Source organism: Mus musculus, chromosome 3 (genome assembly GCF_000001635.26).
Source record: "Mus musculus strain C57BL/6J chromosome 3, GRCm38.p6 C57BL/6J".
NCBI classification, from domain to species: Eukaryota; Metazoa; Chordata; class Mammalia; order Rodentia; family Muridae; genus Mus; species Mus musculus.
Window position 1 is genome coordinate 85,113,053 of NC_000069.6, and position 21,758 is coordinate 85,134,810.

The window sequence follows — 21,758 nt, forward strand, 5'->3', positions numbered from 1 at the left end:
TTGAGTTATCTGATATGCCAACAGGGTCACAACACACAGGCTGAGAACTCAACACGTGTTTTCTGAGTGTCAGCTTTGTTTTCAGAGCTGGGTCTCCATTAGCAGTCAAGGCAAAAAACTTGTAAAAAACATCTCTGCTTTCATGGAGTTTACACCAGGAGGTCATGTGTAATAATCAGTCTAGATTGTGACAAGTACCAGAACCCAGGGAGAGCAGCAGCTCAGCACAAGGACCACGGGGTGGGTGGTGGGGGTGTCCCTGAGAAAGTGACATTACCTCTGAGGATGACTGGGGATGAGGAGCAAGAAAGAATATTCTAGAAAGAAAGGCAGTTAATATATGAGGGTTGAGAGAAGGCGAGACAAGGGAGAAGTCTCTCTGCTCAGTGTCTTAGGGTTCCTATTGCTGTGAAGAGACACCACGACCTCTGCAACTCTTACAAAGGAAACCATTTATTTGGGGCCAGCTTAAAGTTTCAGAGATTGAGTCCATTACCTTCATGGTGAGAAGCATGGTGCCCTGCAGACAGACATGGTGCTGTAGAAGGAGCAGAGTTCTACCTCTTGATCTGCAGGCAGCAGGAATAGTGTTACACTGGGTGTGGCCTGAGATCCTTAGACCTCAAAGCCCACCTCCTAGTGATGCACTTCCTCCAACAAAGCCATGCCTACCCCAACAAGGTCACACCTCTTACTAGTACCACTTCCATATTTTATTCAAACCACCACACTCAGGAAGTGGGAACTAATCTCAAGAGCAGGGAGAGGTGATTAGAGGAGGGCAGAGATGCAAAGAGATAGGGAAGAACCGATGTAGATAGAGACAAGCTGTGTGCAGAGCAGGGTGAAGGTGACTTGGTACTGCTGGGGAAAGGGAACAAAGATGACCTCAGGTCTTTTGTTTTGAGGAGTTGAAGGTGACAGTGGTGGAGAAGAGAGAAGGTCTTTTCACTCATGAAGCTCTTCCTAGACTCCTTCTAAGAGACTGATGTCTCTGCTTCCTGCTGGGCATCTCTACTTTCACTCGCAGACTTCCACCCCAGTCTTAGTCTTGATTATATTTCTTTGTGTGTAGATGGTGATGGTGATGAGCATGTTCACTGAACATTCTGTCCCAGCCGATACTTTGTGTGACCCTTGCACAGCCTCTTAGTCCAGAAACAGTCCTTTTGGGTGAGTCCAATGCCCAACTACTCTTCTCAGACAGAGCAAATTGTGACCAAGGCAGGTCTCGTGAACATGGTGTTGCTGTTTGGACAGAGCTGTTCTCCAAGCCTCGGCAGTCTGACTCTGGGGTCTATGGTCTTAAGTACTGCTTACATCGTAACTGCTGTCTACCTGTCTTGGATCCTTGAAGTTTGGGACCACTTAGTATTACTAATGCTGTTTTCAAATGCTTCTAGTGCCCAGGACAACTACTGGACTCTAAGAGGCCCTTCCAAGGGTTTGTTAGGGAGAACTGTCGACATAGTGATATTGCTCAGACTTCACAGAGGGCTCAGGATTACTTTTGTAATTCTGACGTAGGGGTTGGCAATGTTTTTCTGTAAGGATACAGGCAGTCAATACTAGGTCTTGCAGGCTGTGGAGGAGGTTCTGTTTCTACTGGGCTCTGACACTGTAGAGCAAAAGCTGTCAGAGACAACGTGGAGACAGTTGGGTGTGACTGAGTGTCAATAAAACTTCATTTACGGATACTGAAATTTGAATCTAATGTAGCTTCATGTCATGAAAGTTCCCTAAGATGTAAAAAAGGTTTGTTGGTTTCCTTGCTTGAGACAGGGTTTCTCTGTGTAACAGCCTTAGCTGTTCTGTAATTCTCTTTGCAGACCAGGCTGGCCTCAAACCTATAGAGATCCTCCTGCCTCTGTCTTCCAAGTGCTGGGATTAAAGGTGTGCACCACCACACCCTGCGTAAAAGGTTCTTACACCTTAAAAATGTAAAAATAATTTAAATTGAGAAATCAATTTTAGCTTTCTGACTATAAAACAGTATTCTGTTTAGATTCGACCTGAGGGCCGTGGTAGGCCAACTCCTACTATGGACAGCAGCTTGGAGCTGGCAGGTGGAAATGCTCTGGACTCTCTGAATTCAAACAGGTTAGGGAGAGGAGCCCAGCAGTCCAGGGCTGCTCCACAGAAGTTTCTCTGGTTAGAACCTCTTAGCCAGGGGCACAGGCATTGTCTGTGGGGATGCAGGGATGGCGGAGGCACACCAGGTGACTTGGAAAGCTTTTCCTCCACTTCTCATGATTCCATGCAGTGACTCCCTGGGCTTTAGAAGAAAACCACAAGAGCTGAACTGATTGGAGGGAAGGTCATTCAGAATTTGCAAAAGAAAAAAAAAAGTCTGAGTTATAAAACGGTTTATAAGAAATGATGCTTCATTGCGTTCAAGGACATTCGGCAATCAAACGAACACTTAACAAAGGGCTGTCAATAATCCATTTGAATTGCACTTCGTATTTGTCAAAGTGCTTTCCAGTACATTATCCCCATTGATCTGGCCAGGCACCCTAGGAGGCAGATAGCCCCATTTTACAGGAGAGGTCACCGTGAACACCTTCACTGAAGGCAGTGGCTCAGAAGGGCTATGGACTCTGCCTTGTAGCCTCCATGACCTGATACAAATGGTGACTTCATATTATGTACATCTATAGCACTAACTCAAGCTTATTTTTAACCCCTGTGAATCTCCTAGACACATGGCCACCTAGCCAGATCAGCATGAGGAATTCATCACACAGCACTAATGAAACACCGAGAGAATTCATGGAGAGTCCTTCCCAGGTCTGAAGGAGGAAAGGTATATCTCAAATGATAAAGGTTTTTTTCCAGGCTTGAGTTTGTTTTTCTTCTGCTAACTTCGTAATTGGGAGGAAGCTCGATACTGAGGGAAGGCACCTCCAGCTTCTGAGCTGTGCTTTCCCTTTGCCTATCACAGCAAGTGTGGCCTGGGGGACATGGTGCACTGCCAGGCAGCCAGCCAGCCAGCCCTAGTGAACTGGGGGGACAAGCCTGTTCTTCTTACCTCCCAGCTCGGGTCTCTCATCAGCATTTCTCTGCCAAATTGGGCTTTGGCACACCTAAAGATGCCTTGGCAAACTTTGCTAATTTCCCAAGAGCAACTTCCTGGTTCTTAATTAGGCCTTTTATTCCTCGATGTCTATATTTAACTGTGCTCCGTTAATGCTGACCTCTTTTGGACAGTGCCAAGAACGTCAGGGAGGTGGCAGTTGAGTCTAGACAGGGCAATTATTCAGATATCTAAGCTCCCCCAACTCATTCTTACAGTGTTACCCCAGGAGGAGACAGTCAGTCACTGAGGGACGCCTTCCTGGGCTCATTAAATAACCACTCTATCTTTCTCTCCACTGTGCCCGGGGAGGCAGAGATCGGCAGTAACCAATGGTGGAGAGTGAGCCAGCTGCAAGATGTCACCCTAGAGCTCAGAGGGACAGAGCATGGAGCACAGAGGGGGAGGTGGGGGTTGAAAAGAAAAAGTCTTTGAGAAAGGCTCTTGATGGTGCAAGGAAACCACAAGGCTATTCATCCCTCCTCGTCTGTAAAATTGGAAATAGCTTAACTTTCTGTGGCAGGAGGCATGGATCCATAGAGCCTGCTGTATTCACACAACGGGGCACAGCTGAGGTGTAAGAAGACAGGTGAAGGAGAGTCATGTGTATCAGCACAGAGAACCCTGAAAACATGGTGGAGCCTCCAAAGTAAGTCACACAGGGTGCTAAGGATATGAAAATATTTGCCAAATTATCAAGTGGCTTGGTAATGATGCTGTATCTTATTTATGGGTAACATGCATGTGCCGCAAGTATTTTTTAAATTATGATAATTAAAATACCTCCAAAGCTGTCCATCCCTTTCTTTTTCTTTTAGAAGAGAAGAGACAGATCAGTGATCAAACAAGAGATAAAGACACAAACTTTTTTTAAAAAGAAAATAAAATGCATGACAATGTCACCAAAGGAGGGAGATCTGTTTACTAGTAGCGTCATAATACTAATACTGTTGACAGATGAGCAGGCTCAGCTCTACACTATGGCCCACAGAAGTCCGAGAAGCTCTTTCTCAGAGACTGCCATTCAGGCAAAGCTGGATCCTTGGCGACACCACGTGAGGAGAGTTCCTGGTGAGCTGGTACAAAGCAGAAGTGGACCCTTTGAGAATAGAGAGAGAGATGTGGGCAGTCCGTTCAGTGTGGCATCTGGGAAGAGGGAACCTCATCTGAGAAAAGGCCTCCATCGGATTGCCCTGTAGGAAAACCTGTGGGGGGGATTTTTCTTGATTAATGATTGTTTGGGAGCCTAGCCCGCTGTGGGTAGAATCATCTGTGGGGAAGATGGTCCTGGGTTGAATAAGAAGGCAGGTTGAGCAAGCCAGGGGGGAGCAAGCCAGTAAACAGCACCCCTCCATGGTCTTTGTTTTAGTTTCTGCCTCTAGTTTTTTGGCCTGCTTGGATTCCTACCTTGGGGTCCATAACCAATGAACTGTGATCCGGACGTGAAAGCCAAATGAAACCTTTGCTCCCCAAGTTGCTTTTGGTCACAGTGTTTTATCACAGCAATAGGAAGCAGACTAGAAATGGACAGGAAAATAATGAGGCACACCGGAGAGGGTGAGCATGGGCTTCTCAAAGAAGAATTGCTCTTCAGTGTGTCCAAATATATGCCGTTCTGGTGGCTCTCAAGTTACAGCCCAGAGTAGCTAGGACATTTTTGTCCCCTCCCTCTTTTTACAAGTGAGATCATTGTATGGTTTTGGGTTGTCTTAGATGGGATTACAGTTAATAAGATAAAGCCAGGGACCACCGGGGTTGCACAAGAGGGTTGGGAAATGTCCTGTCACTACAACAGAGGTTGCTAGTGACAGTCACTGTTGAGATAAGAGAGATAGAGTTCTTACCATGAACCCCCAAAGCAACTGGGCCTGCCAATCATGAGCTGAAGTCTATGAAACTTGTGACGCCCCAAAACTCCCTTTCCTCCTTTTAAGCCTCAAGCATCGAGAACAGAGTAATACAGGGGCCGGTGACTTTTGTCCTCTGAGTTGGTAAGCACAGCACTGGGGACTGGAAATCCAGGAAATGCTGGATGGGTCACAGTTCTAAGTTCAACTAGTACAGGTCTGAAGAGCAGCCTGAGTCTCTGCTACTGTCATAGACCACGGCTGCTTCTCTATCGCCAGCCTCTGGTCCTAACGGCTTTCAGTTGCCCACATGAGGACAGCTTGGACTATGAATGATGGCTGCATGCCTCACACTCCCCTGCATTGAGCAAGAACCTCATCTGAAAAGTTCTTTCACAGCAATGCTTTATTTGTTGTTTGACCAAACGGCCAGGCACCACAGCCTAGCCAGGGAGACTCACAAAATGAGTGTCTATTAACTCTTAGTATCTATATCAGATTACACATCGAAGATATGGACAACAGACCACGTATAAGTCCACAAAACATTTGAAAAAACAAAAATTAATTAACTAATTTAAAATAAAAGGATCTTGGAAACAACTGTAACATTGTCACACTTAGTCAATTAACAGTTGTCCTTGATGTAATCATATATCAAGTGAAATTGACACTTAACTTTTCAATTCTCCCATATGTTACAGTTTTACAATGTATTAGTTTTAGTTGGGCTTCAACTGTGGTCCACACATTGTGATTAGTTAAATAAATGTTTAATTAATATATATGTGTGTGTGTAGTATATATATATATATATATATATATATATATATATATATATATATATATGCACACACACACACATGTATAAGAGTACACTGTCGCTCTCTTAGACATGCCAGAAGAGGGCATTGTATCCTCCATGACAGATAGTTGTTACCTATCATGTGGTTGCTAGGAATTGAACTCAGGACCTCTGGAAAAGCAATCAGTGCTCTTAACCCCTGAGCCATCTCTCCAGCCCCATCCCTCTCTCTTGTAGCTAATTTTAGAATCTCTCATTGGTTCTTTTTGAGGTTCTGACACTGGGTTATATGGGCAGCATTCCCTCAGTATCCTCCATCATGTTTCTCTGTTCTGTTTCCTATAAACTCATTGTTTGATATAGCGGCCTGGGCATACTTTATATAACTGACAGCACGTGCAATCACCCAGGTTGGATGGGAGCTTCTGATGGTGCCATTGAAGGTTATCTAGATCAGGTTGGCCTCTGGACAGTTCTGAGTAGGATTTTGTTGAATGGGTTAACTGCAATAGGAAGGGGCTGGTCCTGCCCTTTTCAAAGGGCAAAGGGCATTCACGGTTCTCTGCTGCCTCCCTGCCCCTGCAATGTGACCAGCTACCTTCCTGTTCCTGCCGTCATGTTTTCTCCGCCATGATGGAATGTACCCTGGAACTGTAGGCCAAAACAGATCTTTCTTCTTTTGGTTGCTTATGTGTGGTACACACACACACACACACACACACACACACACACACACACACATTTATTACAGCAAATAGGCAATCAACTAATACACCCAGCTAGCCATTTTTTTTTTTAAAAATCTCATATTTGCAGGATTTTAAGACCCACTGAAGGGTTCCTTGTTTGCAAATAGACAAAACAAACAAAGCCGGCATGGCTCCCTTATTAGCTGAATGAAACCTAAGATTGCACTGCTGGAATCATTTTGTTTGAATTCTCAATTAAAATGCAAATACTCCTAGGCAAGGAAGAACTTATTAGGCACCCATTCCCCAGTATGGATGCTTTGTAGAGGAGAAACGTGTGTCTTTTCCTCACAGATCACAATGGCATGGCTGGCACCCCTGTTGCACCAGACACGTTTATTTAGTAAAGTTACAGGAGACAGTGAGCCTTTGAGGTGAAGATCAAAGAGCCAAGGAAAGTCTGGTGAAAGAAGCAGCCATTCTTTCCTCTTAGGCATTGCTCCTCTGTCACAAGAGGGACATAGTGGGGAGGTTCTTTTACTGACACCTGCCACATGGGTGGTGGCAGACGGTCTAAAAGTGACCATTTTAGGCCTCCTGACCTTTACCTTGCCACTTGTGTGGAATACCTTCTGTCCTAGTTAGGGCTTCTATTGCCTTGATGAAACACTATGACTAAAAGCAAATTGGAGATGAGAGGATTTATTTGGCTTACACTTCCATATTGTAGTCCATCATTAAAGGAAGTCAGGACAGAAACCTGGAGGCAGGAGCTGATGCAGAAGCTCTGGAACGGTGTTGCTTACTGGCTTGCTCAGCCTGCTTTCTTTTCTTCTTTTTTTTCCCAAAAATTTATTAGATATTTTCATTTACATTTTAAATGTTATCCTGAAAGTTCCCTATACCCTCCCCTCACCCTGCTCCCCTACCCACCCACTCCCACTTCTTGGCCCTGCAATGGAGAAGCTAGAGCTATAGGATGGAACACAGGGCCCCCAATGGAGAAGCTAGAGAAAGCACCCAAGGAGCTGAAGGGGTCTGTAACTCTATAGGTGGAACAACAATATGAACTAACCAGTACCTCCAGAGCTCCATGTCTCAGCCTGCTTTCTTGTAGCACCCAGGACCACCAGCTCAGGGATGGCCTCACTCACAATGGGCTGGGCCCTCCCACATCAATTAAGAAAATGCCTACAGGCCTGCCAGCAGCTCAATCTTATGGAGGCATTTTCTCAATTGAGGTTCCCTCCACTCAAATGACTCTGACTTGTGTCAAGTTGACGTAAAGCTCTCCCGGCATACCTTCCCATGCATGTTTCAGAAATGGAGAAAGGGAAAGAAATGAGGAGGGAAGAGTGCAGAGGTGATATTTGTAACTGTGTCATGCGGGGTAGGGTGGGGGTTGGGGGAGGCATCCGCAGGGCCGCTTGGGAAGAACAGAATCATGGGGGCCGGGCTTGCCGGAAAGCCCCTTAGTGATGGGTCATCTAGTGCAAGCCGACTTCAGGCCATTAATCAATTTAGTTGTCTAAGACGTGCGCAGGTGCATTCATTCCAGGAGGTATGGCTCTGCACCCAATCTTCTAATAACCCTGGAAGGAGGCATATTTACAGCCTTCTTAAGAGTAAAATGCAGAGGCACAGTCAGGCTGAAGTCATTCATTACCGGTCATTCAGCTAATAAGTAGTCTGGCTTCTCGATCTTTCCACCAAGAGCTGGCACTTCCCATACTCTTTCACGTCCTTTGCTTGACGGGGTGGTGAGGGATAGCACCCTATGTGGATGCTTTTTAATTTTTACTGTAACCCAGGCCTGGACACATTCTAGAGCTTGTGTCCAGGATTTTGGCTTCTTAGGGCCAGTTGGGATCTCCCTGTGCCTGAGGATAGCAAGTCTTTTTGCTCATTTTTTTTCCTCTCTTTGCCCATTTCTGGGAAAGATGGGAACATTATCTTTGGAAACTCAGCCTGCTGATTAGACTAAAATGATTCCATAACCTCTATTGAAGACCCATGAATCAGCAGTGTCCTTATAAAAACTATATATTTGTTTCTGTGTGTTTCCAGCAGAACTGAGAGAGCCAAAGGAGGGGCAGGAGTCACACTCACCAAGAATTCCACTGTCCCAACTCTATCGCCATCCGTTTATCCCTTTCTGTGTTTTCTGTGTTATTCAGCCAATGTCCTCTAGAGTTTTCCACAGTAGAACCATTTGTTTCTGTTTCTTGTCATTCTTTGTCTCTCTGGATGGATATGTAGAAGTCTTCTCTCGATTCTGTTTCTTCTCTGAGCTTGCAAAGCAGTTAGGCAAAGCAGGGAGGGACTCTGGTCTCAATCTGTCCTTCCTCGAATTCCAGGCCATTTTGAAGCCACGAGAGGGGCATCATTTTCTTCTGCTAGCTTCTTAGAGAACACAAACAAAGCCACGGACCCTTGTGAGAAACTCTTTCTTTTAGAACAAGGAATCAGGGCATGGAAACGAGCAAAGGTAACAGAGAATGAAGGAGAAATAAACCAATTTCAACATGTGTGAGCAATTCTGATTTTAGCAGAGATCTCACATACCGCTGCCCCACCCTCCCAGGCTCTTAACTCTGGGTGACTAATGCTTCATTATTTAGAGGGAAAAAAATGTACTTTGTAATCAATTTCAACATAGAAGACAATTTCTAAGACAAAACCAACCAACCAACCAAAAACTAAGAAACAAACGAACAAACAAACAAAAAGCATGAAACCAGTTGTGCCATGGTCAATCAGGCGCTGTTCATTCTCATTTTGCTCCAGGGAAGCCAGATTTTGGCCACTGCTTACCTTAAGTGATTTCATGCAGAATTAGAGGGTTAAGTTAAGCCGGGCACCAGTTCCGACTTTAGCAGGCTCAGAGAAAGGTGGAGTGTGGTTTCTGCTGTTATTTACAATAAAACCTTTGAGGCATCCCTTAAGAAAAATTCAACAAAGGGGGAAAAAAAGTTAGGTCTTAGGAAGAAGTCATTTGTCTTTAGCCGAATTCATTGGAGTATGATACAGATTGCTGCAGACATAAAACTGTCTGGAGTCTGGCTTCAGGGTTTAGAATGATAAAATATTCATGAAGTGTAATTTTGCATAATTTGTTTAGCTACCAAGTTATAATTTAGTTATTTGGTGCATGAATCCTTCTGAAGGTCTAAAGAAGAGAAAAATGGACTTTACAAAGCTAACTCCAGCTTAGATGCAGAGCCAGGTGGAAAGAAGTGAAAGAAGCCATCCCGGGTGCTCCGGTTAATTCACTGCACAGAAAGGCATGCTGGAGAACATGTGTGCACACATCTATTTGCATACAATTAATTTACAATCACAACTTGACTAATATTATGACCGATTTATTATTACAACATAATTTCCACTTCTTATGGACCCCTTGTGCCGGGCATTATATGGAGACTGGTTACTGGCTTTGTTTGGCATGTGAGTGCAAAGAAGCCCAAAGGAATGTGCTCAAGCCGGTCTTTGATTTCAGCAAGACTCATGCATTAAGATTATAAGACTTGTCACTATAAGGTTTGTAAGATAGCAAATGTGGTCATTTATTCATTCAGAGCACCGGCAAGGCTCATCTGTGTCCAGGACTATACCAAGGATTAACGGTTACATTTATCAAAAGGGTTCTTGTCCCCAAAGGAGATCCAGTTTAGTTGAGAGGTAAATCAGCTAGGAGACAAGGCACTCTGAGGTGTCACACGGGGAAGGACAAGCTGATATATGGCCAAGCCCTCTAACCAAATTGCAGCCATGTTACAAGTAGGAGAAACGGGGTTCTAGCCTGGAGGCTGCTGCCCTGTGACACTCCTGACTTCTGTCTCTTTGGGTCACTGTGACATAGAATGACCCATAGCTCTTGTAGGCATCTATAGGCTCAAACTTCCAACCCATTTTTCACACTGACACAATAAGTCATGATTCTGGGTTTTCTCTTCTTAAAACAACTGAAGACCGAAGCAGGGTTGGGGTGTAGGGCAGCACTACAGCTTGTACCTCAAATGGAAAACCAGATCTTTCAGGGCTTTTCGTTGACCTTAAAAGAAAGTCCCATTAGCTTTACAGATGCAAGCCTGCCAGCTCTCAAAGCACAGACAAGGCCCTTGATCTTTTCCCACCTCAGCTTCTCAGAACCTCACAGCTGGTTCAACCAGTCACTCCAACCAACACATGTTCATCTGCAACTCCCTGGGTTTGTGCTTTACCCACTCCAGTAGTCCTCTAAGTCCTGGGGACCAGGCCAGTGTCCCCATGTGTCCCCTGTTGCTGTGGAACTTCCTTCCCTTACCCTCAATGACGGAGAATCTTCTTAGTGTGGATAGTCCACAGATAGTATATTGCTCTGAACCAGAGTTTTGAAACCCAGATCCATCGCTTACTGGTTCTGTGGCCTCAGGGAGAATTCACATCTGTCATTGGTGCTATTTTCTCATCTGTAACAGGAGGATAGCGGCAGAGCCGATCACCCTGGGCCTTTGTAAGGAATGAACGAGATCATTTGTAAAGGCATTTAGACCGAGGTGGGGCACATCCTCAGTGAATGTTAGCTATTGTAAGGATAATGCTTGCTTGTGAATATAATCATAACAATTTATTATCTATACACATATACAGCATACACACACACTCTAGGTAATCTATGCCGCATAGTACTGTTGGCTATTGCTGTCACAGTGACCGGTTAGCATCATCCTGAAAATGTCAACATGCCACTCTCCGATCATGTCCAGATCATGGATGTCCAAAGTATGGAGATCTGATGGTGTGCAGGGGCGAGTGGAGTGTGCTGCTGCCGGTCCCGGAGCTAATAAATTGCTCTCCAGGCTGGCCTGTGAGGAGAAGGAGCAGAGGAGGAGCCTATTCGAGCTGTGATCAGAACTTGGTGTGCAGAGGATATTAAGTAGATACTGCGTGGATGAGTCAATTGAACTGTGTAAGCATTCTTACAGGAAGAGAAGACTGGACAGAGAATAGGAGGAAAGGGTGGCAGGGGATAGAGGGAGGACTGGACACACCTAGGATCAGGGAGAAGCACTGGCCTGAGGCCAGTGCACCCATAAGTGATACGAATGGTCTCCTGTGCATTCCGATGACCCGCACGTCTAATAAAGCCTGGCTGGGAGGACAGCTGGCCTACCGAGCCATTAAAACCAGGGCCGTAAAAAAACAGAGATGGGGAAGGGCAGGAAGGAATCCTTGTTCATAAACACAAGAATTCCACATGTAAGCAAAATAGATTTGATTGCAAAATGACTACCATAAAACTGTAATTTTGTATGCATTTTAAAACCAACCTTTTACAGATTACAACGGTAATACATATTCATTACAGAGAGTTTGAGATAGGCAGAAAAGCAGACAAAACACGAAAAGCACCCGAGTCTCACCACCAGAATAACCACACTGATGTGGCTCTGCCTCTCTTTTCTTCTGCCTCTGCACGTGCACATTATGGAATGGGAAATTGTACATCATTTTTCCTCCCTTGTCAGGGGCAACCCAGTCTAAGCCCCAAGGCCTGCAGTCCCTGTCAGATTGCTATGAGAGGCCAGGTAGAGGAGCTGTATTTTGTCCACTGCCTTTAACGCCTGGCAACAGGCATCTTCCTGCCAGGGTTATTCGAGACCTGACTCTAAACCAGGGGCTATTGGCTACCGTCATTCTCAGAACTATTTCTTGGCATCTTCTGTGGTCCCAGATGACATTGCTCCTACAATGGAGCCCTCCTGGGACTCTGCTTGCTGTGGTCGGTGTTTGGTGTTTCTCCGAGTCCTAGCCTTTTGGTCACTGGGCTCAATGGTTTTGGTGGGGCTTGTAAATTTTGGAAATTCCTCTAGATTTTGGAAATCCAGGGTCTGACTATGGAGAAGTATGTGAATGTGTGTGTGTGTGTGTGTGTGTGTGTGTGTGTGTGTGTGTGTGTGTGTACATAAGTGCACACATAGGCTCCGTTTTAGTGCTCAAGTCTTGGCTGGTTTCTGAAGTGGGTGCACATGGAAAGAATCTACCCTCACCTGCATAGACTACCGCAGAAGATCTGATAGGAGTGAGACTAGGATCCTAAGTCCAGGACAGGAGTTTACAGGGTGACGTGATTGTAAGAACAAGGGGGCATCTCAGGTGACACAGCTGGGTTGTAAAGTCTGGCCCAGGCTCCCCTGATCTCTCTTGGCTGAAGTCATCACCCATCTAGAGCCTGGGCAAGGACCAAGCCCGGAGTGGAAGCCACATACCGAGTCAGACTGTAGGACTGAGAGGACAGGATGGAGGACTTGGGGACAGAAGCCTGACATCCTTAGTAAGAAGAGGTTTGAGAAATTATCTTTTTTTTTTTTTCTGAGACCAGGGGTGTGGCTGGGTCGCTGCCTGCCTACTTTTCCCAAAGTTCTGAGTGCAATCCCCAGCTCCTCATAAGCTGACTATGGTGACACAAGCCTGCAATTCCAGCATCAGGGAGGTGGCCAAAGGATCACTGGGAGCTTGAGGCCATCCTTGGCTATATAGCAAGTTCAAGGGCAGCTTGGGCTACATGGATCCTGTCTCAAACAACTACAATGATCTATTTTCTCTTGCAAAGCAAGAATGGTATGTGTAAGTCTCTTGGCAGGCAATCAGGCAGTTCTGGGGATGCTCACCTACTTTCTCACCCCCCACCCTTTGCTTCCCTTCTCTGGAACTCAGCATGATAGGAAACTTCCGGCTAACGGAAGTTTCCTAGGCGCATCACCCAGGTGCTGCATGGTGGAGGCTCAAGGTAGCGGGGCCCATACTAATGCACAACTCTAGTCATGCAGGATTGTCCTTCCCTTCCTGTCCCCCACTTCCCTCCATCAGTCCTCAGGCAGCTTCCTGTCCAGGAAGGGAGCCTGAGAAGCAAGGCTGAGATAGGTTCCAGCCCAAGGCTATCATGTAAGGACCGGAACGGAGCCTTTCTTAGCAAATGCTTGCAGCAGTAGACTGGCAGGTGGAGGGTGGAAAGCAGAGGCTGCTGTGGGGTGAAGCCCGAGGAGAGACTTAGGCTGGCCCAGGAAGACAGAATGCACTCGTCCCTAGGGCCCTCTGCAGCCCTGCAGGATTAGACAGTTGCTAAAATCAGGAGTGATTCTGTCTCTGCAGTAATCAGTTCTTTTTCTACTAAGTCCTAATTATGAGATTTTAAGACTCTAGGAGACCTATGGGGTAGACTTCCTGTCCCTTTATCTTCTAGCAAAACAAACTGATAGCATTATTTAGATATTAGTGTATTTGTCTCAACCTTCTATTTGTGTTTCTAATTTTTCATTTATTTATTTATATATTTATTCACTTTACATCCTGATCGCAGCCCTCCTCCCTCCTCTTTCCCAGTCCCACCCTTCACCCTTCTATTTGTAAACCAAAAATTTTCAGCCAAGTCACAGCAAATTTTAACAGGTCCCTTTCTCTTGGAGATGTGTACCCAGAGATTACAGTCACAATGGGAAGTCAGGTCCATAGCATATGACAGCCACCCAGCTTTTCATCTTAAAGGGTGACATAATCGGCAGGTGTGGCATTCAGTCAAAACCCATTACTTTCAGTTAAGGGTTTCCTGGGCAGGTCACTTCCGGTTCTTTTGTAGCAACATTAAACAGAAAGCGGTTTTTTCCCCCCGCAGTGCGATTTTTCACCTCAGATTCATAAGCCCTTGTATGCACCATTCACTGCAGTAACACAGAGACAGACTTCAAACATAGCTGCACCCAAGAAGTTTCCACAAGATCAAGCCAGCCAATAACTGCATAGATAGAGATGTGGGTAGGGAGGGGCTCATGAGGCCCCGTCCTTAACCTAGAGGCTATGGGCCATTGTTGGCTGCTGGAGCGGGAGGAGTCTTCTTCATGATATGGCTGCTTGTAGGTTGCCTGCGCTTATGCAGGTAGTACTGTTGACCTCAGTGGGGAAAAAGGAGAGGAGGGGAAGGAGGAGGGGGAACAGCAGGGGGAAGAGGAAGAGGCAGGAGGAAGTGACAGTGATACAGGCAGGAAAGGTGGGAGAGGCATATGTGTCTGGAATCCAGAGGGAGTTGAGGATAGATATGATCAAGATACATTGTATACTTGTGCGAAGTTGTTAAGCAATACTTTAAAATATTAATTATACAAAAGAAAGAGATGTAACAAATTTTGGTGTGACTTCTGAGTAATGGCTGAAAGAGTCAGCCAGTTATTTCAGTTACCTTTCATGTCTGACTAAGAGAAACTAGAAATGCCCAGTGTCAAGGGCACTTCCTTTGGCCTACAAAAAACCCACAACCTGTGAGTGAGACAAGTCAGAAGCCATCACCCCTGCATAAAGAAAGACAGTTCTCACTAGGACAGAAAAGGGACATATGTATGAAGTGTCCGGTGGGTTGATTTTAGAGGAAGGCTTAGGCCTCCATCGGGAATGCAGAACACCTACTCTGGCTGATGAGGAAGGTCTTGGTGGATTAAGAGGGCTGGAGGCAGAGAGGCAGGTATGAGGCACACTAGCTAGATTTATAGGTTAAGTTATCGTAACAGACAGGGTCCTAAATGCAGTGGTTTGTATAACATGGATGTTCCTCGTTTGGTGTGCTTGCTTCTCTTCCAATTGTCAAAAATACAACTGTCAAAACTTAGTGAAGGAAATATCTAAGTTCTGTGCATTTGGCCGGAGGGGGGAGTGTTAATTACACCTTAAAACAGTCACCCTTTCCTTCCCACGAAATACTCCAAAGACGTGTGCGTAGGTGACAGTTCTGCTTTGTGACCTGTCAGTTCATCAACTCCATCTCTAGGAAAGAGAAGGAAGAAGATGCTGGATCCCAGGCTAAGAGATTTGTTGGAAGGTTAAAGCTAACTTGGATTTGACACCTCTCTTCCATTCAGATGCTACAGGCTGAATCACAAAGCTACAGAAACACCAAGAAATACAAGCTAGATACAAAAGGCATGTCACCAGCTGGAACTCTGTGGATGGAGTCCACTGTGGAAGCAATCAATGGAAGAAGGATGCTGGAGAGAGCTGGGGAGTCTTGCTTCCTGAAGCGATCATGATGGTTCATGGTCCATGAAAACCATGGAACTGTAGAGAAGTGTCCTACGGAGTCATTCGGGGATGGGATGGACTCAGTTGCATTGCTGTTTGCGTCTAAGGAGAGTCACAAGTTTGGAGAGGGGTGGGGTCAGAAACGTTGAGATCATGACAACGTTGGGGAAACTGGGAAAGACAGCTGGCATGCGGGTGGGGCGGAGGGCAAAGGTGGACCAGGGAACCTCAGTGCCTCCACCCTGGAGATGTTTAATAATAGAGGAGGCAACAGCTGCTGTTGGTCAGGGTGTGCCTCCGTCTGCAACTGGGGTGCTTAGTGAACAGTTCTCCCTGAGCATAAGGTGAATAGTTTGGAGGCAAAATTGAGCAAGAGTGAGAGGCTGAGAGAGAGTGATGAGAAGCAATCCAGCCTCCCTTGATCCCGCAATGCCTGCAACTCCCTCCACTGGACTCTGACACCTTCAGTGTCTGTTGCAGGCTTTCCCCTGCCCACCTTTTAGTAGGACCCTCCTCTCCTTTTCCTAAATATCAACTGCTGAGCACAACCACTCTGTGACCTCTACCAGCTTCTGTCTTGCAGTATAAAATGTGGTCCTTGCAAAACAGCAGATGGAAAGACCTGGAGGGGTTGAGTGTCTTCTAGGCACTGTGAGGAGTGGAGAGAACTGGTTGTGGAGATAGCTGAGAGCCTGAGCCTCTGGCAGAGTGGTGAGAGGCAAAGCCATGGGGGCTGTGGCTTTTGAGTCCGGAATTGCCAACGGGTTCTTGTTGAGAGCAGTGCACCTAAAGGGCAGGAGTTCTGAGCACAGTGGCCACGCAGCCTATGTCAGGTTTTCTCAGCTGCCCAGGTGACAGATAATTGCTTCCACTTCTCCCCCTTGGTTCTGGAGATGGAACCCAAGACCTTGCCCATATTAGGCAAGCAGTCTACCATTGAGCTATATCCCAAGACTGATACTTGTTAAGTTCATAACCATTTAAGCCTAGTGCAATGAGCATGAGCTGCATATTCAGGTCTCAAGTACAAGGGGACCTTCCCATCCTCACCCCATCACATGTGAAGTACAAGGGGACCTTCTCATCCTCCCCCCATCACATGTGAAGTACAAGGGGACCTTCTCATCCTCCCCCCATCACATGTGAAGTACAGGGGACCTTCCCATCCTCACCCCATCACATGTGAAGTACAAGGGGACCTTCCCATCCTCACCCCATCACATGTGAAGAACAAGGGGACCTTCCCACCCTCACCCCATCACATGTGAAGTACAAGGGGACCTTCCCATCCTCACCCCATCACATGTGAAGAACAAGTGGACCTTCCCATCCTCACCCCATCACATGTGAAGTACAAGGGGACCTTCCCATCCTCACCCCATCACATGTGAAGTACAGGGGACCTTCCCATCCTCACCCCATCACATGTGAAGTACAAGGGGACCTTCCCATCCTCACCCCATCACATGTGAAGAACAAGGGGACCTTCCCACCCTCACCCCATCACATGTGAAGTACAAGGGGACCTTCCCATCCTCACCCCATCACATGTGAAGAACAAGTGGACCTTCCCACCCTCACCCCATCACATGTGAAGTACAAGGGGACCTTCCCATCCTCACCCCATCACATGTGAAGTACAAGGGGACCTTCCCATCCTCACCCCATCACATGTGAAGTACAAGGGGACCTTCCCATCCTCACCCCCATCACGTGTGAAGGTTCTTTGTATAAGTCAAGATTGTTGACTGATCGTCACATGGGGAAGAATGATTCAAGGTACAGGGCTTCCTTTGACTCTTTTAACTTCTTTGAGCCTTAGTTTCCTCATCTGACTATGAGAGTGGAATTGAATGAAATGTTATCTAACATCTTATCATATAATGGTCCATCATTCTTACTCAGGTCAAGTAGCTCATTCCCTAAAGCATTCTCTCTCTCACATCTATTTATCTGTCCCTCTATCATCTACTTACCTACATATCTATCAACTATCTAGCTATCATCTATACATCTACACATCTATTATCTAGCTATCATCTATTTGCCCATATATCTATCATATCTATCAGCTATCTATCTATCTATCTATCCACTATCTATCTATCATCTATACATCTATACATCTATACATCTATTATCTAGCTATCATCTATTTGCCCATATATCTATCAGCTATCTATCTATCTATCTATCTATCTATCTATCTATCTATCTATCTATCCACTATCTATCTATCTATCATCTATACATCTACACATCTATCAACTATCTATTATCTATCTATCATCTATAAATCTACACACCTATCATTCATCTATCTATCTATCTATCTATCTATCTATCTATCTATCTATCTATCATCTATACATCTACACACCTATCAATTATCTATCTTTTTTGCTTTTTATTTTTTTATTAGATATTTTCTTTTTTTGTTTTTTTTTAATTATTATTGGGTTCAATTATCTATCTATCTATCTGTCTTAGTCAGGGTTTCTATTCCTGCACAAACATCATGACCAAGAAGCAAGTTGGGGAGGAAAGGGTTTATTCAGCTTACAATTCCATACTGCTGTTTATCACCAAGGAAGTTAGGACTGGAACTCAAACAGGTCAGGAAGCAGGAGCTGATGCAGAGGCCATGGAGGGATGTTCTTTACTGGCTTGCTTCCCCTGGCTTGCTCATCCTGCTCTCCTATAGAACCAAGACTACCAGCCCAGAGATGGTCCCACCCACAAGGGGCCCTTCCCCCTTGATCACTAATTGAGGAAATGCCTTACAGTTGTATCTCATGGAGGCATTTCCTCAACTGAAATTCCTTGCTCTGTGATAACTCCAGCTGTGTCAAGTTGACACAAAACTAGCCAGTACACTATCTATCTATCTATCTATCTATCTATCTATCTATCTATCTGAGACATTTGAGTATGCAATTTCTCTCTTTCTTTCATTTGAGGCAGCATTGTGTCTTAGTTCTGGCTGCTGTAACAAAATATGGGACTTACAATTTCTCCATACTGGAAGGTGGCAAGTCCAAGATCAAGGGGCCAGCAGATTGAATGTCTGGTGAAGGCTCCCTGTGTGGTCCACAGAGGGTAGCTATCGTTAAGTCCTCTTATGATGGAAAATGTAAACAGGCTCCCTTAGGCCCTCACTAGACACTGAATTTGTAGATCTTAAACTTCCCAGTCTCCAGAAATCTCTGAACAAGAAATTTCTATTTACACATTACTCAGTATAAGTTGTCATTTAAATGTATGGGCACCCATTGTTTGTGGGTTGAGCTCTTGCCCCCAATCCCAATAGATCAGACCAAACCATAATGGAGTCATTTATGTTAAGTGTACTTAAAAATCAAACCAAAACTTTAAAACTCAGGAAAGTTTCCAGTTTCCATATCCGGTTTCCTCGGCTCGCCTCAAGGGATACGATGCTGCCCAGTTGTGAATTTCTAGTAACAGTCAGTCCTCTCAATGAAATTATCTGGAATTTTGTTCTTTGACAGGATAGTTTGTTTTGGCAGCAGGAACAGGCTATGCAACCTCTGAGAGCTGGACTGTGGCTTCTACTTTCTTATCGGCCCTCAGCCTGGAATCCCTCTCTTAGAAGTGCCCCTAGGTCCTAGCAAATGGCCCTGGCAGAGCAGACAGCTTACTTTTTCCACCCAGCATGGAGCATCTGCCGTTGCTGCTACTTCTCTCGAATGGCCCTCTGCTTAGGTCAGGCTCACCCAGAAAAAAAAAAGTCACCTTTAATTAACTCAGTGTCCACTGATTTGGAACCTTGATGACATATGCCATAAATCAGAAAAAGACTCTTGTGTTCACAGGTCTCGTCTGCTCTCAAGGGTAGAAGATTCTCTAAGTGTGTATCTCAGATAAAAGGGACTCTGGGGTCAGGGTTCTCAGGATTCTACCTCACTCAGCTTTGAAGACAGGAGTCACAGTCTCAATACCTACCAGGATCAACAGACATAATGACCCAGAGAAGCCCAGGAAGTCAGCAGTAGGGAGCACTGGGGCTTATGGTGACCTGTGCTAGAAATGTGATCTCTGATAGGAATAACCTCCATCAAGCTGGGGAACTGCCAATATATTCTGGAAGTTCTAATTTTCATGTGAGAACAGCAGTTTTAAATTCCATAATTAAAAAAAAATGAATGAAGAGAGTGTCTGGGGACAGTGGAACTATGTAATATGATAGTAGACGCAGTTTATTATACATGTATCCAAATCACACCATGGACCAAGAGTGAATTTAATGTAAACTATGAACCTTAGGTCAGAATGCTTGTGAGTGTAGGTTGGAGCCTCTATACAATACTAGTGGGAGGTGCTGATACTGGGGAAAGCTGGGTATGTTTTGTGGCTGTGGGGTATGGGAAACTCTCTTTAACTTGCATGTGTGCTAAACCCAAAATGTCTCTATAAAAGTTAGTGTTTTAACTAAAAAATTAAGCCCCTGCCAGTTTGGGTCAGAAGCAAAATGACCCGTTGATCACTGGTTGGCATGTGTTCAGTTTTAGGGAAGGACAAATCCAGTTAAATGCAGTAGTAAACATGTCCTGGCCTGAGGAATCAAGCTCCAAGGATGGAGAAATTTCAGGAAGAATGTGACTCCATCATCAAACGAGGTCTCGTGTGGCAACACATCTGAGTAAGAAGAGGTTGGACATGGAAGTCAGACAGCAGAGATGGGGTAAGGCTAACTGGGGTAGGCAAGGTGGGAGGGTGGGAGCCCCTGGGCTCACTGGGCCAAACCTGTATTTACCCCCGAGGAAGGCTCTTTCAGCCCTCTAATGCAGTCCCACGAGCAGAGTGGCACATCACCTCACATTTGGACTCCAAACGCCTTCAATGGCTGGCTGGAAAATTCCTCCTCCAATTATACATACTTCTGCAGAAGGGTACACAGCTGTAACACACTACAAGAGCAGGGAAAAAGCATTGCAATTGGATACACTGAATAATGTGCTATTTCAACAATACCGGGAAGAATGTTGTATTATTAAAACACCATGGTCGTTTCAAAGAGCAACACGAAAGTCACCACGAGCAGGCATTAAGATCTGAGAATAACAAATATTGAGTTTTTCTCCAAGCTATGGTAGAGCAGAAATCCTTCAATCTGTTTAAACTTTCAGAGAATAGACAGGCTTTTAGAGGCAGGGATGACTGGGGTGAGAAAGAAATCGCTTTGGCTCTCATTCAATACCAGAATGGCGAAAGCATGGGTGTTTAACATCTCTGTAAGCAAGCTGTGCAGGCTCAGCAGAGTGGGTTGCTGAGCAACTACCAAAGGAGTAGGATTAGTGCTGAGTGCCAGTCCAGGTATTTGGACTCCTAGATGTCCACCTTTTCCTGGAATAAGCCAGAACAGGGCTATCATGACAGAGCTTTCAGTTCCCTTAATGATGCTCATTTCTGGGGATCTGATTGTGTTATGAGTTATATTAGGTTGAACTTGAGTACTTCAAGTCTTTTCCCATAAGCCCTCTCATTCTAGATCATTCTTACAGACTCCTTACTTGTATCTGGTCCTTAGACTGTTTCCTTTTTATAAACTTCTCTACCTATATCTTACCCTTACTTTGGATGTTAGCTAGTCAAACTGGTACCTTCCTGGTCCACTAAAACTTGGCCTCCTGTAAGCCACCTAGAACTCCTAGCTGAGGTCATTTGATTGTTGGGGTGGGAGGAGCTATGAACACTAGTTTGAAAAAAGAGAAAAAGAAAATGGGGAAACATGGTAATTGCTTAATCTTTGAGCAAGGGATAGACAGGTGGGTTTCATCTGTCCATGAAACCAGAGTAGGGTCACTCCCCTACAGAAGCTAAAACTCTTATTGATCTACCCAGGGCTTTTACACATTGGCTGTTCTAGGAAGGTAGCTGTTGTTTAGCTTCAGGAAATGGGCGGGGTTTCTTACTTCACCTGTGTGTTTGCTTTAGTCTCCTCTCTGCCACAGTAGAAAGTGGCTGACAAGGTAGATGCGGCTGCTGAGGTGGGAAATGGGCACCCTAACAATATTCCTATAAGACCCATCAGCAACTTGTCCTGACCCGTGGGAGCTTCTAGATCCCAGTTGGAAGCTACAGCACAGTGAAGTAAGCTCAGTCAGCTCCAATCCCAGCGAAAATCTTCATCCACTGGTCTCTTTCCTGTCAATCTGATTCATTAAACTTTTCACTGTTTCAACACTGTGACCCAGGAGGGTGGAACGCAGGCAGGGTTGGGAAATGGCACCATCTGAAGTTGAAGCCTCAAAGCCTTAATATCTCATGGA

General features: G+C 45.3%; 1 long non-coding RNA gene across 4 annotated transcripts; it reads right to left on the reverse strand.

The window, feature by feature from the left end:
• Positions 1-698: 698 nt before the first annotated feature.
• On the reverse strand, positions 699-9,453 carry Gm31096. Of its 4 annotated transcripts, none has more exons than XR_375764.1 (3): positions 9,232-9,453; positions 8,527-8,817; positions 3,929-4,281 (listed from the first exon to the last, which is right to left on the reverse strand). It is a non-coding gene; the product is annotated as a predicted gene, 31096 (long non-coding RNA). The 4 variants fall into 4 exon arrangements; XR_867402.1 differs by having other exon boundaries at positions 8,527-8,820; XR_003954509.1 differs by lacking the exons at positions 3,929-4,281; positions 9,232-9,453 and adding an exon at positions 699-2,302 and having other exon boundaries at positions 8,527-8,940.
• Positions 9,454-21,758: the final 12,305 nt, after the last annotated feature.